This window comes from Tenrec ecaudatus, chromosome X, assembly GCF_050624435.1.
Source record: "Tenrec ecaudatus isolate mTenEca1 chromosome X, mTenEca1.hap1, whole genome shotgun sequence".
NCBI classification, from domain to species: domain Eukaryota; kingdom Metazoa; phylum Chordata; class Mammalia; order Afrosoricida; family Tenrecidae; genus Tenrec; species Tenrec ecaudatus.
The window spans coordinates 149,965,710-149,971,710 of NC_134548.1; positions in this window are offsets into that span (position 1 = coordinate 149,965,710).

A 6,001-nucleotide genomic window follows, 5' to 3' on the forward strand; every position below is an offset into this window, starting at 1 on the left:
GCCCAGTCTTTCCCCCAAGGGACTGAACAACTAGAAGGAAGTATTGAGTGAGAGTCACTTCAGGAGTTCTTGAATGCTCTGTGTAAACTTAGGTGATTGATTATCAGTAAGGTGGCAATTTTATGTCTGTACGTTATCCTTTAATAAATGTTCCCCCTAGCCCAGTATATATGTGTATATGTTATAGGATCTCTATGAATCAGAATCAATTCAATGGCAGTGAGTTTTGAACTTTGGTTATGTATTGTAAATACACCTATTTCTCACTTATCTATTACCCTGTGATTTGACATGTTTCATTTATAACAATAGTTAAAAAAATATCCTCTATTATGCGCCTTACTAGCAAATGTCTTGCAGTAATACATGCTGAGGTGTGAGGAAAGAGTCAAGGTGGCTGTCAAGGTGATGGCTATGTGTGAACCTGACTGGGCCAGGAATCTCAAGTGATTTGACAGTTATGTAATGATGTGATTTGGTAGCTATGTAATAATGTAATTTGTCAGTTATTCAATGATGGAACTTGGCAGTTATCTAATGATGTGATCATCCTCCATTTTCACATAACACAATCTTCACATAATGACATAGTCTTTGGAACCTAACCATGTCAATAAGTGAAGAGTTGGTATATATGTTTATATATGTATAGAAAAAGGTAATCAGATATACTCACCAAATTATTACCTACTAGATGGCAGTGCTTTAAGGCAAAGAATTTTCTTTTTACTTTACATGCTTCCAGTACCATGTGAACTTTTTACAATGAGAATTTTTTTCCTCACAAATTTAAAAAGGAATAAAAGATAAAAGTGTTTTTAAACACTGCAAAGGGAAGCTAAGTTTGTCTTTGAGGAGCATATATACATGGTCAAGATTAAAAATCCTAGAATTTTTGGCTCCCCACCTGCAATAGCAACAATCTGCCCTCCTCACACTCTAGCCCCCAGGTCCTAGAAGGAAATAAATGCTTCAAGTACAGAATCAGATTCTTCCCAAAGCAAACATTTTATTACCTTGAGTTTTTACCTTAAACTTTGGCATAGTCAATTAGTACGCTAGACTCCAGCCTCCACAGTGACCCAGAAAAGAAGCATCTTTCTCATCACATGCTAGGCAGAAGGGACAAGTACAGACATACAAACCCATGGATTGCCACACCTAGGAAAAGCGAGATCCCTTTTAGGATGCCCAACTTAGCTGTTTGCCCAGGATTCACCGTGTTTCAGTACTGAAAACTTTGGGAAAATGCCTCAGTTCTGAGGAAGCCAGGGCAGCTGGTCACCCCAAATTCAAGGCACAGGATAGAGTCGTCCTAAACTGCCTGTTGAGCCCCATGCAAGCTCCCCCTTGATCCTCAAGGTGGGAGGGTGGTTCATTTTCTCAGAAACCAAAGGAATGGCACTAGCGCTCTCCTCCCAGACCTGCTCAGAGTAAACAAAACACCCCCCCAGGAAGAGAACATCCAGATAGGAACCCAGAAAAGAACATTCCACATAGATTCAGCTTTTAACCTCTTCTAACCCACAGTTCCACACACCTTCCAGCCTCTTCATACCCACAGTCCAGTGCACCACTGCAACCCAACATGTTCCTGGATCCAAGTGTTGACTCGTATTCTACTTTTCAACCAGGGCAGTCTAGACGATCCTATCCCAGATTCCGTGGTTTACGTCACTGTGCGCTTCTTGTTTTAATATTTTATATAGATCTTTCCATGTTCTTTGTCAAATATTACAGTAACAGAAAACTTCACATCACTAGCATACTTGGAAATCAGTACCACGCGTCACAAATAAGTATATAGTAATAAATAATACCTAGAGTGTGGTCCGTGCAATAGCGTGCTCCAAGCAAGTTTACCTCAGGAACATGTGGAAGACAGGAAGCTTGGGCTCCTCTGCAAACTTCAGAAGGTGTGGCTAACAATCCCCACCCACCTCAATGTTCTCTCAGCTCCCCCTATAGGTTAACATGTTGCGATTTCCTTTTGGCTCCTTCTCTAGGTTAAGACAGCCTGGTAATAGGTTCTTTGTGCTCCCTCAGAGGCCAGAGCAATTTTCTTTCAGCGGCCGCTAGAGCAGTGATTCTCAACCTGTGGGTCACGACCCCTTTTGGGGGTCAAACAACCCTTTCACAGGAGTTGCCCGATTCATCACAGTAGCAAAATGACGGTGATGAAGAAGTAACGAAAATAATTTGATGGTTTGGGGTCCCCACCACATGAGGAATTATATCAAAGGGTCCTGGCATTTGAAAAGTTGAGAACCACTGCTCTAGGGGTTCACGTATGGAGTGAGCAATCAACAAAATTTTCCTGCGTGACTATGTCATAATGCGCCGGGGAGTGGTGGCAAAAACTGGAATAACAGAACAGAATTTTCCACAAACTCTTTGAAACCCTCTCATATTTCAGGGAATGCCTGGAGAGTGCAGACGGATCGTGCACTTGGTTATTATTCAAAAGGTTGGCGCTTTGAATCTGCCAGAGACGCCTCAGAAGAAAGGCCTGGTGATCTACTTCACCCCACATCAGTCATTGAAAACCCTCTGGAACATAGGTCTACGGGCAGTCACAGGTGGGAGTTGACTCTAACTGGACTGGATCATACTTCTGATACAGTGCTAGCTGCCGAGGATATAGAGACATGAACAATATTTTGTGTTATAATTGAGCAAGGGTGGAGAAAGAAGGGGGTATGCTGGACATTTCTTCAATCCCAAACTGCTTCAATCCAACATCTGCCCTTCCTAAAAGTTTACTGATGTCTCCAGGAGACGCCCCAGCTCCAACGGGAAATGTTTAGCCTCATCTTAGTTCTAAGACCACGCTGCCCACAGTTTCTTAGATGCTGCTCACTTGCCACTCCTTTTTAAATGTTGAGGCTTCTCAGAATTGTACACCCAACCTTCGTTTTTCTCCATAAACACTCCTTGTTTTCATCTATAACCACAGCAGCCAGCTTCCATCTACAGAAGCTAGACTCCCAGATCCAAAAAAAACGGGTATGATCTGTTTTTTTTTCTCCTGCCTCATTTCTCATCTTCTTAGCAAATCCCTTATCTCTGGGATGACACCAGGGTCTCATCTATATTGCATGTCCCTCTGCCTGGCACCCCGTTTGTCTCTCAAGATTCAGTGTCAATGTTCTCCCTTCTGAAAAGCATACCCCACCACCCGAAGGCATGCTTGCAATGGTCGGTGGGCTTGTTTATTCCACCGGACTGCCTTTGCAGCTGCCAACTTAATAAATATTTGTTTAAGTGATGAATAGCAGAAATTCCGGAGCTCGGTCCACTTAAGCACTGAAGGCACGGCGCTTGAGGGTAGTGGCTGGAGTGGGTGTGAGCCACTTGAGAATTTTGGAGGCAGCCACGATTGGCAAGGCTGTAGGTGGGTGGGTACAGCAAAGGCGGTGGCTGGGCAGGGTCAGAAAGTGGCTATATGCAGGGGAAATGAGCAATTCTGGAGGATAAAGGAAGCCAGCTTTCACATTCTTAAGAGAATGGAGTTACAAGTGGGGAATGAACTCTCTGATGTTGAGCCAGAAACAAAGACACTCGCTTACACACACAATGATGTTCATGCGGTTATTGTAAGAGCTCTGTGTATACATACATCACCAATTGCCTGGTGTATATTTACCACATGTTCTGAGAGTCTGTAAACAACGCTGTCTCCGTACCAATGATCACACCTAGTCCTCCTATTTTGGTTTGTAAATACCACTCTCCATTAAGAGGAATCACATCTTGGTGGAGAAATGGATAATCCCAGGGCGGGGGCAAGGAAAGTAGGAGCGTGGGACATCTTTTGCCAGAAAGCTTAAAATAGCTCCAAAACTATAGGGATTGGTCAAAAGGATACAGAACCCAGCTCAATGGAGTTCCCATTGTCCTAATCTGGGGCAATGTGAGTATCAACATAATCCTGGCCATGGATTAAACCCACTAACAGAGGACTCTGAGCCTAGACAGACACAGTGAAATATATGACGACAAAAGGAGTGAAAACGTAAAGTTCTTCTTTCCAGTAAACTGCCATTTAGTAAACATGGAAGGATGTAATTAAAAGCAATTTGTCAATTGATGAATATATATGTATGGACTGTGATAAGAGTTGTAGGAGCCCCTAATAAATTGTTTTTTTAAAAAAGCAATTTGCTAGGCCTTTTCTATTAGTTACACTAACTGCAAAGATGTCAGTTCAAAACCACCTTGGGAGACAGATGAGGCTCTCTACTCCCATAGAGTTACACTTTTGGAATCCCACAGGGGCAGTTATACCCAGTTCTATAGGGTCATTATGAGTAGGAATTGACTTGATGACAGTGAGTTTGTGTTTTGCGTTGGTTCCTTTGAAGAGTGGTTAGGTGTTTGAAGAGTTAACCCATAGGCCAATTGGAAACCATGTGTGCTTAGTTAAATCAAGAATTTAACTTTGCTACAAATCTGCCAACTACTCTATAGACCCCATTGCAATTCCATGGAAACTAGAGCCATGAAAATCCTGTAGAGCAGTTCTCTCTGAACCTCATGAAATCGCCATGAACAGAATCAACAGTTTGAATATGATGGTTGTTGTTTGGTGACACCGAGTCAATCCATCTCGGAGGGACCCTATGTACAACAGACCAAAGCACCACCTAGTCCTCCACCATCCTCACAATTGTCCTTGTGTTTGCGACCATAGTTGCAGCCACTGTGCCATTTCATTTTGTCAAAGACATTGCTCTTTTTTGTTGCCCCTCTACCAAGTATCATGGCATTCTCTAGGGACTGGTCTCTCCTGATAATGTATCATGAGGTAAGAATATCCTTGTCTTTAGCAAGCTTACACTAAAGCAGTGGTTCTCGACCTTCCTGATGCCGTGAGCCTTTCCTACCGTTCCCCATGTGGTGGTGACCCAACCATCAGATGATTCTCGTTGCTACTTCATCACTGTCATTTTGCTACTGGGATGAATCGGACGACCCCAGTGAAAGGGTCATTCGGCCCCCAAAGAGGTCACGGCCCACAGGTTGAGAACCGCTGCACTAAAGTATATGGGGCACCCTCTCGGAAACGTACTCGTATGGTTTTGGCAGGGCATATATGTGCAAAGAGCAAGCTAGAGGGAGAAACAGAAATGCTGAAGTACTAAAAATTGGATAAACCAGGCAAAGGAAATACGGCAGTTCTTTGTGTTATTTTTGCCACTTCTAAATATGAAATTATTACAAAATTTAAAGATTCTTCCAATAAAATGGTGAATATTGGTCTTTTTAGAATGGAAAATGAGTATGCATAACCTGAGTTATGTATCAAAGACCTTTGTGTTTTGACTGGTACTTCATCATCTCGTTCTAAGAGCAATCTATAATGGTGCAAAAGCAACAAACACTCTTTAAAACGCTCACTGCCATTGAGCCAATTCTTGATTTAGAATGACCCTATAGGATAGGGTAGAACTGCTCCTGTGGATTTCTGAGGCTGTCACTCTTTATGAGAGTAGAGAGCCTCATCTTTCTTCCGCAGAGTTGCTGGTAGATTTTAACCACTGACCTTGTGGTTAGTAGCTAGTGTGTAGCTCACTACACACACACACACACACACACACACACACACACACACACACACACACACACACACGCTCGTGATGCATATATATCAAAAGATAAGTTGAAATTAAATATCCATCTATCTTGTGTGTCTGTGCATATAGATAGATCTCAAGTGTCTGTGTGTGTATATATAGATATATATCACAAAAAGACAAGTTGAAGTCAAGTAAGAAATATATGTGGGCTTGACCATAATCTTATAAATTGGCAGAGTCTGCAAAATGCTCTTGAAAATCTGACCAATGATATGGAAACTGCCCCCAAATCTGCATGTCCATTCATTCTTTGGTGCTCCTGACAATCTTTTATTCGTAACTTGACCTGCAATTCAACACAGAGAAGTAAAAAGCTGGGAGACAGAAGCAGAAAACATGAGCACAAAGAGAAGGGAGAGTGG